Here is a 24085-nt window from a genome sequence, read left to right on the forward strand (position 1 = left end):
CCCAGAAGTTATCTTTGATTTATAACTACTCAAAAATGAAAAGTTCGTTTTGTCCTATGGGGTCTCACTAGAGATACAAACCACTCCCAGGAGCAGGCTCCATGCTCAAGCGACTAAAGAGCCAACACAAAACAAGTTCCATGGTATTTTGGGGGGTTCTTTTTCTCATAATGCTTTGTTGGGACAGTTTCTTAACCTTACAAGTCCTCTGTGTATATATCATATCATGGCTTCCAGTCTTGTGGGTTTTTTTTTCTTATTCCAACTTGTGTGTTTTTTTATCTTATCTTTTTAAAATAACTATTCTGTAGGTTCCTTTGTTTTCTACAGAGGGAAAGAAAGGCTTTGGATGCTGATGGGAAGAGAGGTGGGGAAGATTTCAGAGGAGTTCAGAATTTATTGTATTTAAAAAAACTATTTTTAATAAAAGAAAAACAGAAAAAATTCAAAATAATAAAACGAATTCAAAATCTTGCACTTGTGTTTCTTGGAATGAAATTTCTACATCTTAATATCAAACTCAAGTTGGTTTATATATCTTTCCAGCCATCCTGGAGGATTAAACCTTAATTCTGTTAGGAAAAAACAAAACAGAACAAAAGAAAGGATAGAAAAGAAACAACCAAACCACAAGATGGGCTATAGAATTGACCATAGATTTCTCAAAAGAAGAAATACAACCGAGTGATAACTATGTTTGCAGTACTCAACATCATTAGCCATCAGGGAAATGTGTATTAATGCTACTTTGAGATTCCATCGCTGCCCAGTTGGAATGACTATCATAAAGAAAAAGAACGTTACACATACTGGCAAGGATGTGAGGCAGGGGAGTGCTTTCCCATTGTTGGTGGGATCATAAGTTGTTACAACCAATATGGAAGACAGGATGGAGATTTCTCACAAAGCTAAAAATAGACCTACTATATGATCCAGCTATTCCCCTCCAGGGCATATGTCCCAAGGGCATATATGCCCATAAGAAACCAAACTCTGGTCTAGCAAGTGCAAGGCCCTGGGTTCGGAGCTGGGGAGCTCCGAAAAAAAAAAAAAGAAAGAAACCAAACTCTGAAATTGTCACTACAGTTACCAGAGAGAGGTTGCCTAAATAAATGGGTTCATAAATACCATTGCATAGAAGCGACTTGTTAGTGCTCTATGGCACTGTAAGATAATCCTAATTAACACTAATTTGTGTCTATTTCAAACACAAATTAGCTAAAGGAGAGGATTTTAAATGTTGCCAACAGAAAGAATTAACAAGCGTCTAAGATGGTGGATAAACTAATTATCATGTTTGATCATTATATATTGTATACATGCATCAAAATATGCTATCTCCAGAAAGATGTGTCAAAATAATGTGTCAGAAATTGTTTGAAAATTTCTAAGACAGTTTCCCTATATTGCTGTGTGTGTGTGCGTGTGTGTGTGTGTGTGTGTGTGTGTGTGTGTGTGTGTGTGGTGTGTGTGTGTTTGTGGCAATACATCACATGTGTGTACCTGTAAAGTTCATAAGTTAACACTATTTGTCTTCTTCAATTGCTTCCCACCTTACTTTTGAGTCAGAGCTTGCTAAACCTGGTACTCACAAGTTAGGCAATGCTGGCTGGCTGCATGCAAACATCAGGGATCCTTCTGTTTCTCCCTCCCAAGCACTGGGATAGCAGATGAACAGCATTGCGCCCCACTTTTTTTATAGGTAGAATGGGGCCTCAAACTCGGGTTCTCCTTTTTGTATGGCAAGAAATATTGGGCTGAACTATTTTCCCAGTCCCTTGGGTTGCTCTTAAGACCTGAAATCCTCCTGCTTCAGCTTTTCAAGTAGTGGATATGTATTTCCACACCTGGCCTTTGTAGACTTTTCAGAAGGACAAGATTCAGAGCTTAGAAGTTGGTAGAGCATTTTTGTCCCAAGAGATGCATCCAAATGGCACCCTTGTAGACCAGAATGGAAGCTTTCAAGAAAGACATGGAGACTAGAAGAAGGAAAATAGAGATGGCAGGATGGAGGAAAGGGAGGAGGAAGAGGGGGCATAGGGGGAGAAGGAGGATGAGCTGGTACTCTGAACATTAATTTAGGGACTAGTAATCAGAGCAACAAGAGAATAAATAGAGATCAGGCTATGCGGCAGATGAGTTTTTCTTTGGCACCAAGGTGCTGGTGTTATTACCTGGCTAGCTTTGTATTTAAGTGATTATGTTGCCACAGAACTTTTCATAATTCATCAAAATTCATAGAAAGTCAAGGGAAAAGAGTAGGTGGCAGTATTATTATTTGAAGTTCAATTCAATAATTATAATTTATTTTTCTATAGAGTCTTTTATATGAAATATTGCCAATGGCTTTATGGTCTAACAAGGCTGACTTTGAATAACTTATTTGCTTTTAAGCCAAGTGAACTTTAACTCCCTCTTGCACTAAATGAAGTGATACACAGTAATTCTCGATATAATTCCTGTCATTCCATTGTCTTTTGTTGCTTCAGCTCCCTTGCTGAGCTCCAGAACAACACGAAGAGGAAATTGCTGCAGGTGTTCCTTGTGGAGGGGAGCGTCACACCTTTGGCAGCCAATCACCCTGGAACGACATTTTGCACAATGCTAAGCAGGGGTCTTAGGAAAGAAGCGAGCTGGTGAAGACGCCACCCTCTGGACAGTGCCTTGGACCACTCCTGCCACTGTATGCAACTGACTCAGTGGTAACCATGACCCAAAAACAGGCTCTGGACCCTGGAGATGCAAATGTGACCCAAATACAGCCTTTCACCCTGTCTAACCACACCTCCTTCTGACACTTGAATGAACAGTCATGAGAAAGGCAATTTACATATTTGCTGCACTCTCTGCAGATAATGACAAGCATGAAAGGCCTGCACACTGCACAGCAAAACCCAACAATCCTTTCTCTAGCGTCCTCCTCTCCTCATTCCATGCTTCCTGAAATCAAGCCTTCCTGAGCTTCCTGACTCCCTCTCCCTGCTTCAGTTCTGCTCTTTTTTCTTCCTTCACTATCATCCAGATACCATGTGACAGCAAGGTGGGTCTGGGGCAGGGAACCCTGCAAGGATTTGTGCTAGTGCATTTCCCTTCTTCCAGGAACAGCTATTCTGAGCACATAAACTATCAAATGCTGTTATCACCAGCACTTCCTGTTGCTTTAAAAATGAATCTTTGAATTAGACCAAAAAAAAAAAATAGAAAAAGGAAAGGAAAGAAAAGCAACTGTATATAATTTAACATGAGCAACAAATGCCTAATGACCTTCCATGTACTATGGGAATACCCCGTTCTGTAAGCATGGAGGCAGTCCTAGGAGGAATGGATGTGAACTTTTCTCATTCTCACAGCCAATGGCCAGTTCTTTAGAGTCAGCCTAGGAGTCAAGCTGACACTTTTTAAAATTGTGGTTAAAACACACATGACACAAAATTTGTCATTCCAGCCATTTCTAAGAGTCTATTTCTTACATCCATGGCGACTCAACTTTCCCCACCATCCATCTCCAGAACTTTCCTGTCACCTCAAATGGGAGCTTTGTCCCTACTAAACTACGCCCTACTTCCTTCTTCCCAGGCCCTAGAAACCTTCATTTTGTTTCCATAAGTTTGACAACTCACAGAACAGGAATCATACATCAACTGCAGCTCTTTTGGGGTGGCATATTTCATCTAATACAATGTCCTGGAGACTCATGCAGCTTGTAACAGGTGTCAGATTTTTCTCCTCCTAAAGACTGAATTACGTTATCTCGCATGTATGCACAGTGCCATGTGTCCTTGGCTCATTCTTCAGTGCTTGGACCTGAAATTGCTGCCACATTTCAACCACTGAAAATGATGCTACAATGAACATAGGCAACTTAAGTCACTTTTTCTTCCCCACCAGAAAAGTCTGAAGTTCATTCTGTTCCTCCTGAACTTTTTATCAGGCAGAAAGATAGCACCCATAATCATTTAAATGTTTCAACCTTTCCCTACTACCTCATGAAGGAGATGTTTGTGGGCACTTACCATTTCCCTAAGAACTTTCTCCCCATCATATCTGACAGATTAGAGCTCCCTTCAATATAATTGGCTACACCAGTATCTGGAGATGTATAATTGAATGGGAAACACGTCTGGTCAGGGAACACCACAGTATGGACTGTAATAAGCCAATTAAACTCATCCCCTTACAAGTTTAGAATCAGTACTTATTGGGAAGGTAGCTTGGTTAGTGTTGATCCCTGTACTTGTGCAATACTTGGAGTTGGGAACAGTAGGGACTCATTTAAACCAGTGCCTCTCCTTTGAAGATAGAAACTGGGAAAAGATAATCCTGAGGGAAAAAGGCAAGCCTTATACAGGAAGAAAGATAGGAGAATAAGAAAAGATGAGAAACTTACACACCCCCAAACAAGACAGACACTAAAGTAACATTTCTCATCGTGGCATGGCTGCCCAAGTGGGGAACATTCCTCACCCTGGGGGTCACAAGAGATTCCTGTACATCTTTCCAAGGAGTTTCCTAATTTGCTTAAACTATTCTGAGGTACTGTTCTTCTACGTGACCCAATGTGTCAAGATAATCTACTGAGATATTCATTTCTGTCTTGTTTCTTGCCAAAGGCAAAGAAAAGATAAAAAAGATAATTTTTTTCCTTTCTTTCCAACTTCTAGAGCAATAGCTACATTTTTATGTGTGTAGGTGCAGGTGATCTTGTTGGGGTGTGCTTGAGTGTGTGTTCGTGACAAACTTGGGTGTAATCCTTCAGAATGCCAGCCATCTACTTTGAGACAGGGTCTCTCATTGGCCTGAAACTCACTAACCAGGCTAGACTACCTGGCTTGAGAGCCCCAGGGAACCTCTTGTCTCTACATCCTCAGCACTTGGGTTACAAGCACACGACCACCATGCCTAGCATCCTTAAGTAGGTTCTGAGCATTAAACACAGGTTCCTGTGCTGGTAAGCCAACTGAGCTATCTATCCAATCACATGTTTAGTTTTCCTTTATTATTGTTATAGTTCACTGTCCAATACAGTAACTATAATCCCCGTGTGTCTATCATGTTCCTGATGCATGGTTCATCTGTGAAGAATTCTAATGCATGTTACTCGGTACCAAAGATGGACATGAAGCATCTCACAGATAACATTGTGTTGGTTGCCTGTTGAAGTGGTATATGGGTTACTTTCCTTGCATGTGACCAAATACTTAACAGAATAATCTTAAGAGAGGAAAGGTTAATTCTAGCTCACAGTTTTGAATGCACAGTCCTTCATGCTAGGACAGGCATGGAGGCTACCAGGGAAATATAAAGCTCAGCCCAGAAGCAAAGGTATAGGTATAGATAGTAAGGGCTCATCCCCAAATGACTCACCCGCACCAGCCATGCCTTCTGACCCACAGTCTCCTGAAGCCAACTATCCACTGAGATGGTATTCATACACGTGAGTCTATGGGCTACACTTAACATTCAAACTCTAGCAAACACTGCCATTTTGAGTACAATCAGTTAAATAAAAGTCTATTAACAGATTTCATTTTGCTGTTTTTAACGTGGCTGTTAGAAATCCCATAAATGGTCATGTATCTCTCTTGTCCAGTGTTGATAGATGGTCAAGATCAGTCTCTTGGACGCAGATCATAGACACAGGTTTTGTTATTGTTATTGTTGTTAATTTTAGAAACTCTCCTGAATGAAGTACTTATCCAGCCCTGCAGTTGGCAGTGAGGCTGACCATGGACAGCAGCTGGAGTTCCTGAGCTGGGCCTGGTGTGTGTGAAAGAGACTAGTGCTGCCAGGATGGAGAGGTGGAATCTGCAGTGCAAGAAACCTGTGGTTTTCTCTCCTGCAGTGCAGCAAAGGCAGTAAGTTCTCAAGTGCTGATACCCCAACACTAAGGTGAGATCACAGAGCACTGTGCTGCAAGCTGAGGTCCCTACATCTAAGCCAGAGCTTGGCTCTGCCACTGGAGGGAATATCATCCAAAACAAACAGCTGAAAACTACCCCTCTTCCTGTCACCAAGCTAAGACCTAGGATTTGACCCAGGGTAGAGAAGGCAGCAGATAGGACAGAAATGATATACCTCATCAGTCATGTGGGTCAGGGACTCACAGCTAGGCTTACTTTCATTTAGAAAAATAAATGTTAAGTTTTCTTCACCCTACCAGTGTGGAATTAATTTGTAGCTGTTTCATAGTCTTTGGCTGAGAACCTATGCACCTGCAAGTCTTCAAAAATATATGCAGGGTTCTGAAGCCAAAGGGCCCTGGGCTTCTGTGCATCTGCTGGCTGCAGGTCTCATCCCATATAGCTTTCATTAGAGAAGTAGAATGCATGCTTTCCAGGTGTATATATTTCTGGAAATCTTTGCAGAAAATCCAATGGTTGGGAGTCAAGAAATTTTTCCACTAATGCAGAAGCTACCATAATGAGACCTCTGAATGTAGAAGAATCTTGAGACACTATAGTCCAATATCCCCTTTCTGTTGAGAAGAAGCTCAAAGCTAGACAAGAGGGTAAGTTGGATTTTCTCAAAGTCCATACCACTGATCTTAGTTAGGGTTTTACTGCTGTGAACAGACACCATGACCAAGGCAACTCTTATAAGGACAACATTTAATTGGTGCTGGCTTATTGGTTCAGAGGTTCAGTCTATTATCATCAAGGTGGGGTTGTGGCAGTGTCCAGTCAGGCCTGGTACAGGAGGAGCTGAGAGTTCTACATCTTCATCTGAAGGCCACTAGGAAAAAACTGGCTCCCATGTGGTTAGAAAGAGGGTGTCATTACCCATCCCTACAGTGACACATCTTCTCCAACAAGACCACACCTCCTCTAACAAGGCCACACCTCCTCATAGTGCTACTCCCTAGGCCAAGCATATTTAAACCACCGTACCACTGTAGCGAAAAATGACTTTGAATCTCTCATCCCTCTACTTCCACTTCCCAAATGTTGAGTTACAGATAGATACCACAACACCTGGCTTAGGTCTTCTGAGTCTTCATTGTAGTATTCTTTATGTTTTTTCTGGTGCACAGGGAAACTCAAGGCTTGCATTTGGCAGAAGGCCAGTAGAGAATGAGAAGGCAGATCCTAGAAGTTATGGAAAGGGATCTTTCTGTAGATCTGGTATTCCACTACAGTGGTGATCAGACCTCTAGAAATTGTGTAAGAAGACAACTCTTTTTTAACTCTCTTAAGTACCTCAAGTAATCCTATAGCTGAATTACAACCATGTCCACTCCAGATCCTTCTATCCCTAAAGAAGCTATACTATTGGTAAGATTCCTGGTATAGCCTTTCTACCCAAATAACACACAGGTATCTCGTTTTAAACATTTCCCTTTTCTATAAAAAGGAAATGAATTTTAGCAAAACTGTACATATGCATATGCTGCATGTTATTAGAACTCAACCTGGTAGAGATGCTGCAGTCATTACCCAGACTCAGAACCACATGGCTGAGATAGGTGTTCATCATTGTCTCATGAAACGAGTTGTAATAAGCAGTTATGGGCCAGTGAAGAGGTTCCCATGTACCTGTGTTCCAGGTCATTCTGTCTTGTAGCTCTTCCGTACATAGAGATTATTCTTCATTCTGTGTCTCCGTGCTGCAATTTAGTCAATGATAATGGAGATGAGGATCGTGAACAGTTCGACCTTGCCCTTTAAAAGCAAGACCTTCCAGTCACTCTCATCTCTTCTGCTCACACACACTGACAAGAACTTGGACACATGGCCATCCCTCATCACCGTGGATTCGACAAAACAAAACAAAAGAAACAAACAAACACCACAATCATGATTCTGAGAAGCCATGCATCCAGCAATGAACCTGTTGCCATAGAAAAGCAGAACAATGGATATGGGAGGCAACCAGTGGGGTCTTTTCACATTCCTATGGGTACAGCTGCTCGTGCACATAAACAGATGAGCTCGAATGTAAACACACACTTCCATTCTACAAATATGGTGTCAGTACTAACATACATCACTCAAACATGTGCAAATGCACACACTCTGATTCTGCATATTTACATATCCATTCATGCATTGGTTTACAAGCAAATGCGTTAAACACACATAGTAATATAGCCATGCCACTACTATATCAATAAATACAGAGAAGGGGAAGCAACCAAGTCCATTACTCTACTCTGCCGTGCAGTGACCATCCCATCCCAGTCAGCTTATTCCCAATTTAGTGAAGAAACCCCCTGTTAAGCATCCATTTCTCTTCCTATGTTAAGAAAGGCATGTGGAGCAAGAGCAAGAATATACAGTAGAATAACATGTAAAGCAAAAAGTAAACCATGAACATATGTCTACAAAGAAATCCACACCCATAACTAGGGAAGCTGCTTCATTACTCTTTATTGGCCTCTGCCAAACACATTCTTGAGGTTCTCTTGTACGCCAGAAAAACATGTAGATTACTAGAACAAAGATTAAGATAGCCTAAGCCAGGCGTTGTGGTCCACATCTGCAATCCCAGCACTTGAGAAGTAAAGGCAGGAAGATGAGTTCATATTCATCTTCCATTGCAGAGTGAATTCAAAGCTACCTTGGGGTGCCTAAGACTCTGTCCTAAAAGCAACAATACCAATGACAAAAAACATCGTAGACTAAATTCTATGGGAAGAGGGACAGAATTAGATGGAACCTCGATGCATTGCATAACACTCAAATAGATTTTATTGCCTGATATATAAGTGGATGGGTAGATGAATGAATAGAAACGTGGGTGGATGTATAGATGGCTGGGTGAGTAGATAAATGTATAGATTTATCTATTGTATCTATACAGGCTTGTTTGGCTCCCGTCTGCAACCATAATACACTGTAGACTGCTTCTTCTAACCATAGTGGTGCAGGGAGTCTGGCTTATGTTTTGATATTTTGACAGGAATTCAGAGCTCTATGCACCCTGTTATCCTCATGTTTTCCTTAAAGACACCTCTGTGGTCCCTTAAAGTTCCACAATGCAGACACAAAATGACAACAAAGAAGAAAAAGGTCCTCCAATCACTGTGATCCTCCAAGACTCTTCCTAACCCTGTGCTAAGAGACCTCTGTATGAGTTACAAAATACCTGAAGGAACCAGGTCAAAGGAAGAAAGGTTCATTCAACTCATAGTGTCAGAGGACAGAAGAGAAGTCAGGCTAGAGTTTATGATGGGGGTGTGGGGGACCCAGAGGACACAACTCACATGGCAGTGGCCCAAGAGGGAAAAAGTTTGGGACAAACCGTGAGCATAACTTTCAAAGTTCATCCCTAGTAACCTACCCCCACCATCTAGGGTCCATGTTTCAAAGCTTCCACAAACTTTCAGAACAATGAAGGACCAAGTGTTCAAAGATATGAGTTTGTCTGTGGGGACACACTTCAGATTCAAACTATAACTTAACCCATCACAGTCAGAGGCAAAATTCCATCTCCTGAAATCTCCCAGCTAGCAGAGATAAAACACTATGACCTTGACACCAGAATCCAGAGAGGCCTGGGCCCCATTCAGTCATCACGTGAAGCTTCAGTTTCCTCTGAGGTAGATAGGCTCATCACTTCCAACTTCACAGAGAGCATGTAGCAGCAGCACGAAGTCATGAGTGCCCATGTATAGTCCCTATAACAAATGCTCCTTAACAGCTAACTGGTGACAGTAATTGGGGGGAGGGAGGGTTGCCTCAAAATAGTCTAGTTTTCCAGGGCCAGGAGTATCAAACACTTGTATTTTTAATCGCTTTCAGCAGCTTGGAATGGTTAAAAGTAAGTAGAAAAGAAGAACAGAGAGAGGATTGGACTTAGATTAAATGCCCAATCAGTGGTTTGTTAGCTGTGTGACTCTGTTGGAGTCACTGAACCTCTCTGTGCTTCAATTTTTCCTTACTTAAATATGGAGTATGCTTTTTAACTTTCATGGTGAGGGTCAATTGCGGAAGGTGGACATAAGGATTCACCCTCTTCTCTTGTGGCCCAGTCTTAGGGACTCTGAGTGGGAGCAGAAAGTCACAGGAAACCTACAGGTTTACTCTCTGGGGTGTGGATTTCCAGTCAGTTCTCATCTATCTCTCATCAAAGCCTGCCTTCAGTCAAGCTGTTGCATGACAACACCCTCCCTTTTATTTATCTCCAAACCAAGGAAAAGGAGTGGGCTGGCTCTTGCCTTAGGCAGACAATGCAGAGAAATATAAATTGCTCCCACAGCCAGGCCTGACAAAGAAAGATTTGAAGCCCTGTATGAATGAACTGCAAATTTCTGCCCCATACCCTTGGCTCAGGGGAGGACACTGGAGCTTCATCATCATCTGGCTTCATGGAGAAATAGATGAGTCGCTGGGATTCCTGGAAAATGACAGGTAGGAGGAGGCTTCTGGGACAAGCAAGATAATTTACTTATACAGCAGCATCTAAATAACAATGCCCAGTTGTCCTTAGGAAGCTCCCATCTTCTGAGGGCGGGTGTGGGGTGGGGTGAGGTGGGGTGGGGAAGGAGCTCTGTGTGAGGGAGGCTGCTGCCAGCAGGTAATTAACCACCATGTCTGCTCTGTCATTGCAGAAGGACAGGGCCTCTCTCTCTCTCTCTCTCTCTCTCTCTCTCTCTCTCTCTCTCTCTCTCTCTCTCTCTGTTTCTGGCTTGCATACACTGTGGTATATGTATGCACAGGAGAGGGAGATGGTGGATGGCATGAGGCTCTAAGTTCAACATGCTGGAGAGAATACCAACCGTGGTGTAATATTTTCTGACTGCTCTCTCAAGTGCCAAGTGTTCCTCCAATCATCTTTTGCAAGAGTTGACTCACCTAATTGTCCCAGCAGCTCTGGTGACATGGTTAGTCTCCTGCCTTTTTCAGTTGTGGAGAATGTAGCTTCATAATTTCAAAAATTCTAGCCTGTAGCTGCTTGGCCCTCTTGCCTTTGGGCCTATGGCAAGGTGGCTTGAGTAAGGATTACTCACCTCTGGATGACCAGGAAACAAAGACATCATATGTGGAGTCAGGGTTCCAATACCCTCTTCAAGGACATGCCCTCATGACTTCATTTCTTTGCACTAGGCCCTACTGCCTAGTATCCCTACTGCCCACTTTGGGGGACACCTAAACTCCCAATTACAACAGAAAACATGGGCAAGAAACTCCTCTTCCCCAAACATTACATGGCATGGGAAAAGCAGGACTTGAAGTTGAACTGGGGGTATGTGACTCAAAAGCCATGCTTTCAGTATGTCTGAATGGTACCCGGGAATCATTTATGGAGCCCAGATGCCCTGCAGTACTAAGATCCTGTCTGATGAGCAAAGCAGCAAACATGTCTGGGATACCAAGTAGGTGGTGCTGAGCTACTGACAGTGTGGAGATGATCAGATCAAGATGCTGCAGAGAGAGCACTGCCAGAGCTAGACACGTGCACCAGCTGTCACAGCACAGCAGCCACTGTGCTGGGCACCATATGTTAACTCGCTCCTCTTTCACTAGTGCTTTTTGAAGCAGGTACAGCTACACCCCCGTTTTGCAAAGGAGGATAGTGAGATACAAACATTCTGTGATTCCTGCAAGGTTAAAGTCAGCAATGGCAGAGAGAGAAATCAAAACCAGACAGCATAGCCACCCAGCCTGTCTCTAGCTAGCTCGCTTCTTATCATACAGATCAAGATACAGTAGGTCACAGAACTATCCAGGTAAAGTGCCAAGGTGCCTAAAAAGGAGCCCGGGCATGGCTTCACAGATCTAATACTGCTTAGGATACCTTGAAGGATGGGAGCATTTCTAGACAGATGGAGAAGGGAGACAGGAAGCATTCGTGCAGGTGACATAGTATGAGCAAATGAACAGACAGGTACTGTTTGGGCTCTAAAAATGGGCACTCTGCAGCCTGGCTTCTCTGGCCAGTAAGAAGGGATCAAGAAGAGAAATTTGGTAAGAGACTACTCAAGCACAAAGGCAAGAGCCTTAGTCTCTAAGCCATGAGTAGGTTTGGGGCCATTATGTCTGTGCTTTGAGGTTTCCATGGGTAATAGAAGCCAAGGAGGGGCTGAGTCCCAAGGCAAAGAATGAGGAGGAAGGTGAAAGCATTTAGGGAAGATTGTGCTGGGAAGACAAGGGAGAAGGGTGAAGAAATGGAGAAACAAGATAAGTGCTAAGGGAGTAAAAACAGGCATTGGAGAATAAGGAAGATGGGGAAGGAAAGATAGAAAGAGAGAGAGGGACAGAAAGTATAGAATAGAGTTTATTTGGGAGCATGGGAAGGGGAGTTGAGAAGGGGGTAGAGGGAGAGAAAGAGAAGGGAGAGAGAAGGGGAGGAGGAGAGAGAAAGGGAGAGGGAGAGGAAGCTGGCCAGGAACAAGTGGAGAGAGAGGATGGAGGGGGGAGGGGATAGAAGAAGAAGGGGTGAGAGCTAAGGGGGTCAGAGAGAAAAAAGGGACAGAGAGAGTGAAGAGAGGCCAAACAGTCCCTTTTATACCCTATTGCCAGGTAACTGTTGGGCAGAACCTAGAAGGAATGCTAGCAGGGTTCACGATCTGGTGACTGGTATACATCGTGGATGACATAAACAGACACCTATCTATGATAGTTAGCATCCTTCATCCTATGGGAGGAAGGGTGGCCCCTAAGTCTTCCCCACTTCTGGGAGAGCTGCATTTTAGATCTAACAAGCCTTTGGTACCCTTCAGTGCTTGCTGCCTTTCCTTTCGGAGCACTGGAGCTCTCTGAGCATGTGAGACATGGGGCTGGTGTTGTTTGGATTCTTCTCTTGAACCAGCTAGAGCAAATACGAAAAGGTTGCTGCCCTAGTGACCAAAATGTTGACTTTCCACATGCAGTTATGTTTAGACTCCTCCAAGCATTTAAAAACATTTATATCTAGGCATATCACAAAGAAATTCTGTGACATGCTGAGATGGGCCATGGTATCATGATTTTTCTAGAGTTCTCTGAGTGATTCTAAAGAGCAGCTACAATTGAGAGGCAATAGATTTAGTCTTACAGATGTCCCATTTGCTTGCTTCAGTCAGCATTTGAACACTAATACTCTGGAGATGGGGAAGACACTCTCCCCTTACTTCATAGTATTGCTGAGAACTAGAGAATCCTCATTTGAAGGTCATATTAATCTCTTCTATGATAATGTTTATTTTTATACCCCAACCCAGTCTTTGTTCTAATACCCTGAGGGTTGATACCAGACCACAAAAGCCCTTCAGGGTCTTCTGCCTTAGTAAAGACTACATCAAGTCCCCACATATGATGACACACAAGGTTTGGAGTTCTTTCCCTCCTAAGTCACATTCACTTTCCAAGCATCCATTGAGCTCTGGTAACATTGCAATTCAACATTCGCAGATGATGAGCCAGGGGAATCCTCTATCCTCTCCTCAACCCAGCCCAGTCCAGCCATCCCCAGTGGAGCAAACCAGCATGTGGTGTTCTTTTAATTAAGCCACAGCAGCGCCAAGTGCTTCCAGAGATGCAATGTAGGAGTTGTCTCTGAAGTTTGAAGCAGGTTGGCAAGGTGGGGGTCATGATTGATCTTTCCACAATAGAGCCAATTTGCTTCTAATGACTTGACATCCAGCCAGCATCAATCCGAATTCACAGGGGCCTCCATGATCCATTTGTTTTCACTGCAAACCAGAACCAAGTTTCCACTCCAGGGAAGTCAGTTCATAAGGATGCCATTTCTTGAGACATATTAGTCTGGAAAGCAGAGAATGCAATCTCAGATGCTTCCAGAGGCCATCGAAGAAACATAAATATGTGGAAAACACTAGAGCGGTGGGTAGGAGGAGTAGCAGCTTGAAAGCCAGTCTCCATAACTGCCTGTCCTTTATCTAGATTGTGACATGAGTAAGAAAGCTTCACTGATTGGAGAGGTGTGTGTGGTGGTGAGAGTGTGTGTGTGTGTGTGTGTGTGTGTGTGTGTGTGTGTGTGTGTGTGTGTGTGTGTGTGTCTGTGTGTGTGTCTGTGTCTGTGTCTGTGTCTGTGTGTCTGTTTCTGGAGGTATGACTGATGGTAGCCTCATTCTCTGGCAGTTTCATGATTCTTACCATGTGACCATCCATAAAATCAGCTACCCTCTCCATTTGGACAAAGCTGGACAAAATGAACTATGTCTCAGGATAGAGAAAGACTGGAAGCTATTGACTGCAATTTATCTATGGGAAGTTCTGTAACAAAGACCATTTGCCCATTTATTCCTGCTCCTTGACGCCTTTGAGGGTCTCTAAGGTCTGTCCTTGAAAACCTGGAACAAGATGATGAAGGTTTTGACCTTACTGATCCACAGGATTTATTCCCTAATCCTGGTGTTATAGTCCATTTTCTGTTGCTATGACAGAAGACTCCAGACAGAATAACGTAGAGAGAAATTTGTTTCTCACAATTCTAAGAGTTGAAAAGACTACAGTCAAGGGCTACATCTGGTACCATCTTCCTTGCTGTGTGGGGCTTCTGTGATGCATCTCATGGCAGATCAGGGTATCATGGCATGCCAGGGAAAGGTAATTCTTATAACAAAGCCATTTCTTTCATAGATCGTTAATCTATTGATGAGTTAATTCATTGGTGAGATTGCCTTTATACAAGTTAACTTGGAAGACAAGGGTGCTTTGGCTAAGCTAGTGGAAAGCTCTTAGGACCAATCACAGAGAGGAATAGGATGAGATCCACCACCACTGGGAGCAATGTTCTGGGCCAAAATCTGTGCCTCACATTGCTAAGTTGGAAAAGGCAAAGGCCAAAGAACTTGCAACTAAACTGGGTTGAATGTACACTATTAAGTTTTCTGTATATAAATATAATTATAAAAATTATCTTCAAACAAAAAGAAAAGAAAATGCTTCCATGATACCCAGCTGTTGGACACTTTCTTAGTTGGTTATTGATGTGGGAGACCCCAGCCCATTATGGGTAATGCTATTACTGGGCTGCTGGTCCTGGCTTCTATAAGAAAGCAGGCTAAGCAAGTCATGTTGAGCAAGCCAGTAAACAGCATTCCTTCATGGCCTCTGCATCAGCCCCTGCCTCCAGATTCTAGCCCTATTTAAGTTCCTGTCCTAACTTTCTTCAGTGATGGCCTGTGGATATGGAAGTGAAAGCCAAATAAGTCCTTTCCTCCCCAACTTGCTTTTGGTCATGGTGTTTCATAATAGCAGCAATAACCCAAACTAAGATACTGACCTTGTCAAGGAATTTGTCAAGACTGTTACCAAGGGGGGCTGGATAGGTGGCTCAAAGGTTAAGAGCATTGACTGCTCTTCCAGAGGTCTTAAGTTCAATTCCCAGCAACTATATGGTGGCTCGCAACCATCTGTAATGAGATCCAATGCCCTCTCCTGGTGTATCTAAGACAGCCACAGTGTACTCATATAAATTTTTTTTTAAAGAATGTTACTAAGACTCAAAGCCATGTCCTCCCATCTAAGCTATTACTTTGCTATGGCTAAGCAGTAAAATCAGCACACAAGGAAAGTTTGTGATGTGCCTACCAGTGCTCTTGAATGCAGTTTCCATTGTCCCTCAACAGCACTGTGAAGGATGGAATAGCATCCCCAATTAGCCCAAGAAGAGACTGACTCTCAGCAAAGTGAGAGAAATTGCTAAAGGTCTTGTTAATTAGAGTAATAAAGCTTTGAAACCAGGTCCATTTGATTCCAAAATATACTGGACCTGGCTGTCTGTCTGCTGTGTCTCAGGGAAAGTATAGCTCTCATGAAGTTCCCTTTGAGACATGTGTATCCTTAAGTTAAAAGGACTTAACCAAAGCTCCTGAGTTAATCTGGTCTCCCACGTCCATGAGGCTCATAAGGATCTAAGGATCGGAGTGGCTCAAAGTTCCACTCTGCTGTCTACACAGTGTTTATTCTTGCCTAGGGTCAATCTGCAGAGCCTAAAGTCCTTGGTTAGTAACAAAATCCCCCTCCTCTCACTAGCCACATCATAACTCTGCCATAGCACTGACTGGTCCAAATGTTTTGACAGTAATTTGGCTTTGAGGACACTCTGAACAAACCTGGATGCTTCTCTTCATGCTATAAAGAAAGGCTGGGCCTCAAAAACTGAGGGGTGAAAATGAAATCATAGGATCTTCTCCTATACTAGACATGTGTTCTTTAAAAAAATATCTTATGCTTCTGAAAAGTATGCTGTTTGCAGTAACCATCTCACAAGATGACTGAGAAAGACTTGAGGGGACAGCTTTGGCAGCTGATTAATTGCCTGTCACCTGGTGATGCCAGGAGCTGCTGAGTCTGGTCCTGTCTGCCCCACAGATAAGAGATGCTGCCAGTGTCAAAGTGCTCCCCCACCCCACCCTCGCTCCCCTTCCTTGGAGGAGAGGCCAAGGCTAGCCTCTGTCTCTGTTTACCCTGAGGGAAGTCAGCTTCTCAAAGAAGTCTAACTGTAAGTCAGGGACTGCGGACATCAGAACTTTCCTACAAGGTCTGTTACTATACCCCTTCTGCAAAAACCACACAAATCACAGGACAAATCACAGAAGGTTAATGAAGAAAAAGCCAACACTGCAGGGACATGAAGCTTTCTCTATTCATGTTCCTAAAACTGTGGGCCTAGGAAGCTCTCAGATAGAGTGGAAACTGGTATAGAAAAGGAAGGAGTAGCTATTGGCCTGGGTTCCTGTGGCCTTGCCCTTCCTGACAATGTCCCTGTATCATAGAAACCTTGATCTCCCACACACTGGCATATACAAGATCACAAAAGAGCCAAAGAAAAGGCCCCTGCTATTTCAGGAGCACATAAGGCAAACCCCACTAAGCAAGGAAGCCTTGATGTTTTTTGCTTTCTTAAGAGGACCTCCTGTTTTCATTCCCTTAGCTTGTTAATTGCCCTTCTGCAGCTGGGTACTGCTAATTACAAATGAAAGGTATTTATTCATTATAGGAGACCAGCAGGAGAGTCTCTACTTAGCAGCACTGTGTTAATTTGAGTTTGGCTTCAGAAGGTCATAAAGCTGCTTTGAATGAAAAGGTTTACAGAAAGAACCCTTTCCCCACCTCTCCTTCACCTTTCCCAAGGAGACCCTGGAAAGTTCTTCCCACTCCTGTTTCAGACAGTGTTTATTAAAGTTCGGTTTTGATGTTTCTTCCAGAGTTCATATGTTGAGGGTTTGTTCCTCAAACTCATGCTAATGCCCAGAGATAGAACCTTTAGGATGTAGGACTCAGTAAGCGGAAGTGAGGTCATCCAGAACTTGCTCTTTTGTTTTGGGTTTGCTCTTTGTTCTTTGTTTGCTTGCTTAAGACAAAGTCTCAGGTCCCACAAAAAAACTCAAATTCCCATATATCTTGGATAACCTTGAACTTCTGACCCTCCCATTTCTGTTGTCCAACTACTGGAAGTATATTATACGCCCAGGGCATGCTTTCCAGGGAGACTGTGGGAACCCCAGCCCCACTCCCCTTTCTCTGCTTGGATTGCCAGAAGTGAGCAGTCTAGTTCTCACCGTAACATGCTGCCTCCCTCTTGTCCACAGTGACACAGTCAAGCAACCATCTACTGAAACCATAGCCAGAGTAATCCTTCCATCTTGTAAGATCCCTTGGGGAACTTTGTCACAGCGCATAATTCTGACTAAACTCACTTTGCTCCCAGAGCCTGAGCCACCAGCCAGAAGCATACATAGGCCAGTCTGAGGGCCCTGGCATACATTTAGCAGAGATCTGTCTGGTCTGGCCTCAGTGGGAGAAGATGCACTTATTCCTGAAGAGACTTGAGGCTTCAGGGAAAGGGGAGGCTTGTGTGGGGAGGTGAGCACCCTCTAAGAGGTAGGGAGGATGAAAAATGGGATGAGAAACTATGGGTTGGGGAACTGGGAGAAGGGACAATGACTGCAATGACTGGAATGTAAATAAATACAATTTAAAAAATAATAACAGACAATTATTTAGGCCTCAGCAATTGCTTTCTTTAATTTTAATGTGTATTATCTCTTTTCTCTCAACACACCTAGTAGGCAGAACTATTATTTTTCCCTTTTCCAGATAAGGAAACTGACTCCCCAAGAGCTCAAACATCTCTCTCAAAGTTGGGTCACTACTCAAATATGGGAGCAAAGGTAGGCAGAGTCTGACTGCAGAGGGTCAGAGAATATGACTAGCCAGGGCCTTTAAATGGAAGGAAGAGGAAAGAACTAGAAAGACAAAAGAGTCTACACTGGAAACTGGATAACTCAAAGTCTAAGGTTCCTCAAGACAGCTACAGCATTGGCTGCAAGCCCAAAGTCAGCAGTGTCCACCATGAGACATTTTAGAAACTTTTTTTTAAATTGATAAAACGTAATCCATCAAAACATGGAAGAATTGGGTCATTGTGAGGATGAGATTGCAAACCTAAAAGACTCACTGTCTACCCTCTATGAGGAGAGACTTCATCTGAAATGTGAAGAAGATCGGAAATGGAAGACAGGTCCAGCATTGGCCATATTCTTCAGGTTCGCAGGTCCCGCCACACCTACGGGTTCACCTCTCCTCTGGAGTGTGTTAGCAGATGGAAATCCAATGCTGTTATAGCCTAATAATTTAAGAATCATCTACAAACTAATTAATCTGCTGACCTCCAGTTACATAGGCTAGCGTTCTCTTTATTAAATGACACAATGGACTTTGTCATTTGTGTCTACAGAACACCAGCTTTATTCTGTTATTTTCTCTTTATTATTAATATTATTACTATGGTATGGAACACAGCTAGATTATTTAGCTCTGGACTAAGAGGTTACTTACACACTCAAACTTCACTTCTAATCAACACCAACATTAATTCCAGATCACAGATCTACACCTAAAAAAATATCTACAATAAAGCCTAGAAAAATACCACTGAAGCAACAGCATTTTTAAAATGCTAAAAGTATATCACACAACACATGTATACAAAAACACAGATATAAAACTAGCATTATTGAAATTAACTTCCAACCTTTGTGTTATTGTTCTGTTACTATGACAAAGAATGAGCTGAAATGGAAAAGTGCACACTTTGTCTCTCATTTTGAAAGACATTAGTTGGTTCCATTGATTTTGGACCTGTGGGGAGGAGGTACGAGGAACAGAGGTGTAGACTACTCAGTGCCAACTCAGACCCTTGCTTGATGGTTTACCAGATGCTAACTCAGACCTGGGCGTAATGGTCTACCTGATGTAGACTCTAGACACATTAATAACCCTTCCTAGGCTTCCACCTTCACCTGTGCTGAGCTTGCTATGTGAGATTTATGGGGAATTTACAAAGCTGATGGTATTGCATTGAATGGTGTTATCTCATCCTTTCCTGCTTTCTTAAGAATTCCCATCAGCCCAGAACTGCAGAATACAGTCCCATTTGAAAATAGGATATTTGCAGGTGTAGTTAAGGATTGAGATAGGATCCCTGGGTTAGAGTTGGCTCTATATCAAATGAAAGTATCCTGTAAGAGACAGCAAAGGACTCTATGGACACAAAGGAGTTATATGCACATGCAGAGTTGATGCAGCAACCAAGGACATCCAGGTTGCTGCTTATCATGGCCACAGGCCATGGATTAGGATGCTAATCCACACAGTAGGATGCCCGATGAGTGGATTGTTTTGCTGGTAACCATTTATCCTTATTCCTAAAGAGCAATGACCCTGTTCTACATTCCTGAAAAGGCCATGAAGCATTTAGCTATTATCTGTTTTCCCAGATTCAATAGCAATTAACACTCATGGCCAGGCCATTTAATAAGCACAGATGAATTCCCTTGCAGGGGTAGTGGCTGGAAGTTCTAGTCAAGTTGGAGGCAGGGTGGTTTCTTTTGTGGCTTCTCTCCTGGGCTTAGAATCAATGACACCTCTCTTTCAACATTTCTTCCTTTTGCATGCCCCACTATGCTGGGTCTCTCCTCTTATGAGGTCACCCATTTCACTGTAGTAATGGCCTCATTTTAACATAATCTCTTTTTCAGGTCCCCGTTTCAATGCAGATAGAGAAGTACTGAGGCTGAACACTTTAATGTGATGTTTGAGAAGACACACTTCAGTCCTTACCAAGGTTGATAAATGCTTATTGTACAGAAGCATCAGTGCATAGAAGTCTATATCTTGCAAAGACAGTTCAATTACATCAAACAAGGATTTATGGGGGTAGGTGCATGGACCACAGATGTGTCCCGTTCAGGTCCTCCTGCAGGGAGCAGGCCTGACTCAGAGCATCCAGCCAGCACAGTGTTCATGTAGGCTGGGAAGCTTTAGCTAATGAACTGCTGAGAGAGGGAGGAGGGAAAGAAGAAAAGGCTCAGGACCTCAGCCACTCCAACAGCTACAAATTCCTGCCTGAAAAGGCAGTCACTTCACTGGGTTTCCCCATTAACCTGGTAGACACCCCACTCCCTGCTACACCATGAGTTGAAGCTCTCTCCCTCTATCCCATCACTCTCTCTTTTCCTTGCCCAGACATCAGACCTGCATCATACTTGAAATCTCTCTTCATTGACTACAGTCCCTTCTTTTTTATCCTTCATAGAAACCTCCATTGAATAAATCTTTCATATCTTGTCTTAGTCTGCTTGGGATGCTGTAACAAAAGAACAAAGAAACAGACCGGGCATCTGAAACCACACCTGGTTACATCACACATTCTGGTGACTGGAAGTGTAAAATGAGGTGGCCAGCACAGTGAAGCATTGGTGAGGATAGCAGATGCTCCATCATGCCCTATGCCTCCATGTTCTGCCTTACCTCAGACCAGGAACAGTAAAGCCAGCCTACCACAGCCTACAGCTTCTGACATCATCAGTAAAAGTCATCCTTCCTTCCTTTAAAATAATTTCTTAGGTATTTTATCACAGCAACGGAAGTTTGACTAAGTTTCTATAACAAAATAGCAGAGGAAAGCTCACTTTATAAAGAAGAAAATGTTGCTTAGCTCACAGTTAAGGAGGCGGGAAGCCTTGCATTAAGTACCCCATTGGTCGGCCCTTTAAGGAGAGCCTGTGAGAATTATGGCAGGAGCTTATGAATCTCACAAGAGAAATCTTAATTCCTCCTATGGCAGAACCCCAAAGACCTAAGGGCCTCCCCCTAGACTTTCCTTTTAAGTAGTCCATCACTTCATGGCTCAGAATACTGAGGAACAAGCTTTTTCAGTCTGAAGCTTTAGGGCACACTTCACATCCATATATACCTGTATACCACATATACACATCAATACCATATATGCATATATACCGTAGCCATGATACCCATGCATGGCCATCTTTCACCTCCCTCTGCTCTGCCCCATCACTCCTGAGTGCCTCTCTTGCAGCCACAGTTGCCTGCAGGCCTGTCTGCCTCAAAAGATGGCCCTGTTCTGTGTCCTTGCTTGTCTTTTGAGAAAGGGATGTATTTGAGCACCTACTGTGCACTTGATGTGAAGTCTACCTCCACAACCCCCAGCAAAGAACAAATCCCCACCCCATCTTCCAAAGGGAGTTTGGAGTTCCAGAAAGGCAAAGCCACTTGACCCAGGCCCCTTAATTTCCACAAGATGTGGCATAGGCCAGAATTCAAACTCCCAATCACTTCTCTAGTACCAGCCCTCCCCCCACCCCTCACCCCCACAATCACAGTACCTCTGGCAATAGACAGCTGGGGTAGATGGGGTGGTTATCGGGACACTCCTGCCCTTTCTGCATACCGAGGGGGCTGAGCTAACAGATATTTAGCTTCTTGCCTGCACTGACATTTTATTCTAGGTTCCTTATCTTTCCTTTTGACACCACCTGCACTATTCGAGACAAGTCGCTGCTTTAAAAATAATGATAAAACAGCCTGTCAGTGGAAATAGGCTGCACACACTATCTTGCTAATAGAACGAAGCAGGGGGATTTCTGAGACACCTCTGTGAGTTCGTTAGGCATGCAAGATTAAACTCGAATTCATCTCGGCCCAGCCAGACGCATTCAGAAACTGAATTGCCAGGGATTGAATTTTCAGCCTCTCTGCGTTCACGATGAAGATGAGGAGGACCCGGACAAACAAGCAGCAAGCTGCCCATCAGAAAACAGAGTCTATAGGCCAAGGAATCTTGACTAACTAGAACTCATCACTCAAAAACCTAGGGGCACACAGCTCCGCCACCTGCTGTGAGTCGCCAAAAGTCATGTCTTGGTTCCTCAGTTTCCTCACCTGTAAACTGAAGAGAATGACAGCATGCCTACTGTTGTCTGTTGTGGAGAACAAATAAATAACTACGGGTGGACAGCAGGGCTGCTGGTGTGTGGGGAATGCTCAGTGATGTAAGTCATAATTATTCTACAGGGTTTCCCCAAATGTGTTCAAGAACCCAGGATCAGGCTTCTAATATTGTGTACCCCCTGAGCCTGTGTCTTGCTTCTGACTCTCTTCCACCCTACCCCCAACCCCACAGCATCACTGAGACCTTAGGTACCAGGACTCCTAAGGTTACCAGCATTCAAAGATGCTCAAGTCCTGTATACAAAGTGATTTGCTGTTTACATCTAAGCTAAGCATAGCCTCTGTAAATGTCAAATCACCTCTAGATCTCATTGTTCTGGCTTGGATCTAAAATGCTCATAAAAGGTCACGTGCTAAGGGCTTAGACACAGCCTGTGATGCTGCAGGGAAGTGGTGCAGTCATTAGGAAAGGGAGGGAAATTTTAGAAAGTGGTGCCTGACTGAAGGAAATGGGACATTTTTGCCCCTGCAGGAGATAATGTTGGGATAGCATCCCTCCACCATTTATCTTTATATATTTCCTTGTGGCCACAAGGCAAGCAGCTGGCTTTTAAACATGCTTCTGCCATGATGCATGTCACAGCATGGACAAACGGTGATGGGGCCAAATGACCATGAGCTGAAAGACTGAAACCATGGGCCCAAATTAACATTTTTATTAGCCTGCCATCTACTTTGGTTATTTTGTCACAGTAATGAAACGCTAATACATGTATGTCTTATACACCACACATGCCACATCCATGGTTATTATACTGTGTTATTATACTGGGAACCATGATAAGGGGGAAATTCTTACAAGTTCAAGGCAGACAGCTTATTTCAAATCTTTTTCATCCATTATGATGGAATCCACAGATGCAAAACCTTCAGCAAGGGATGAAAGCTTTTGTGTAACCCCAGATACTTTCTACTCCCTCCTCACATCCTAATTCCTATTCACACTTTGAGGGTTACTTCCCCCAGGAATCTTCTCCCACCTAACTGCCAGGCAGAAAGACTGGATTTGGGGTTGTAGCAAGATTCCATTCAGCATGAGGCTTGGGCCTATGGTCAGAGAGACAGCACTCCAGGGGGACTGCCCCTTGGTTTACCTTGTCTAAGTCAGCATGGGAAAATACACTGGTAGAGACATGGGGTACCTGCAGTGGGCAGCTGTGGGAAGGGCCGACATCCAGAGGGGCTGGCACACCATAGCAATGGTAAAGAAAGCTTCATTGAGGACCAAGCAACTTCCTCTCTGCCATCTCAGTCAGGATTTGGGAACCTTCCTGGGGACTTGGAAAACAATGGGTTATTAATTTCTTAGTAAATTCTGTACAATCTGTCTCTGACTTCTAGCATTCCATCCTTTCACCCCATTCAATAGAGTTACCTTCAGGTACCACACAGAGAGCCTTGTGACACTTTGCATTTGCCTCTTATGGTCCTCCTTATGTTGGATGTGGCTAGCTTGTCACAGTATGGATCCAAGAACTAGTCTGCAAGTGTTCTGATCTAAGAGTCATTCTGATCTACAAGTCTCCATTTCTTGGCTGTATGACCTCAGGGAAGTTATGTAACCTTTCTGAACTTTAATTTCCTTGTCTGTGATAACAAATACTAATACCTTACTCACAGTGCTGCTCTCAGAGTTAAACGAGTCAAGTTGAAAAACTCTCAAAATAGGGTCCAGTGCACAGATATTTTCCCCAGCAAGGACTGGGAATAGTTAGTACTACTTCTAACCTGTGTGCACTTCTCTATCCATGTCCCCATCCAGAAGACTAGTGAGTATCAATATTGCTGATCCTTTGCTCCCTATCAACATCATTGATCCTTTGTCCCCAGGGCATAAGATAAGGACAGATCTCCAGTCAAGGACAGGAGATCAGAAGGAAGAA

The sequence above is a fragment of the Rattus rattus genome, chromosome 2 (genome assembly GCF_011064425.1).
Source record: "Rattus rattus isolate New Zealand chromosome 2, Rrattus_CSIRO_v1, whole genome shotgun sequence".
Classification (NCBI taxonomy): domain Eukaryota; kingdom Metazoa; phylum Chordata; class Mammalia; order Rodentia; family Muridae; genus Rattus; species Rattus rattus.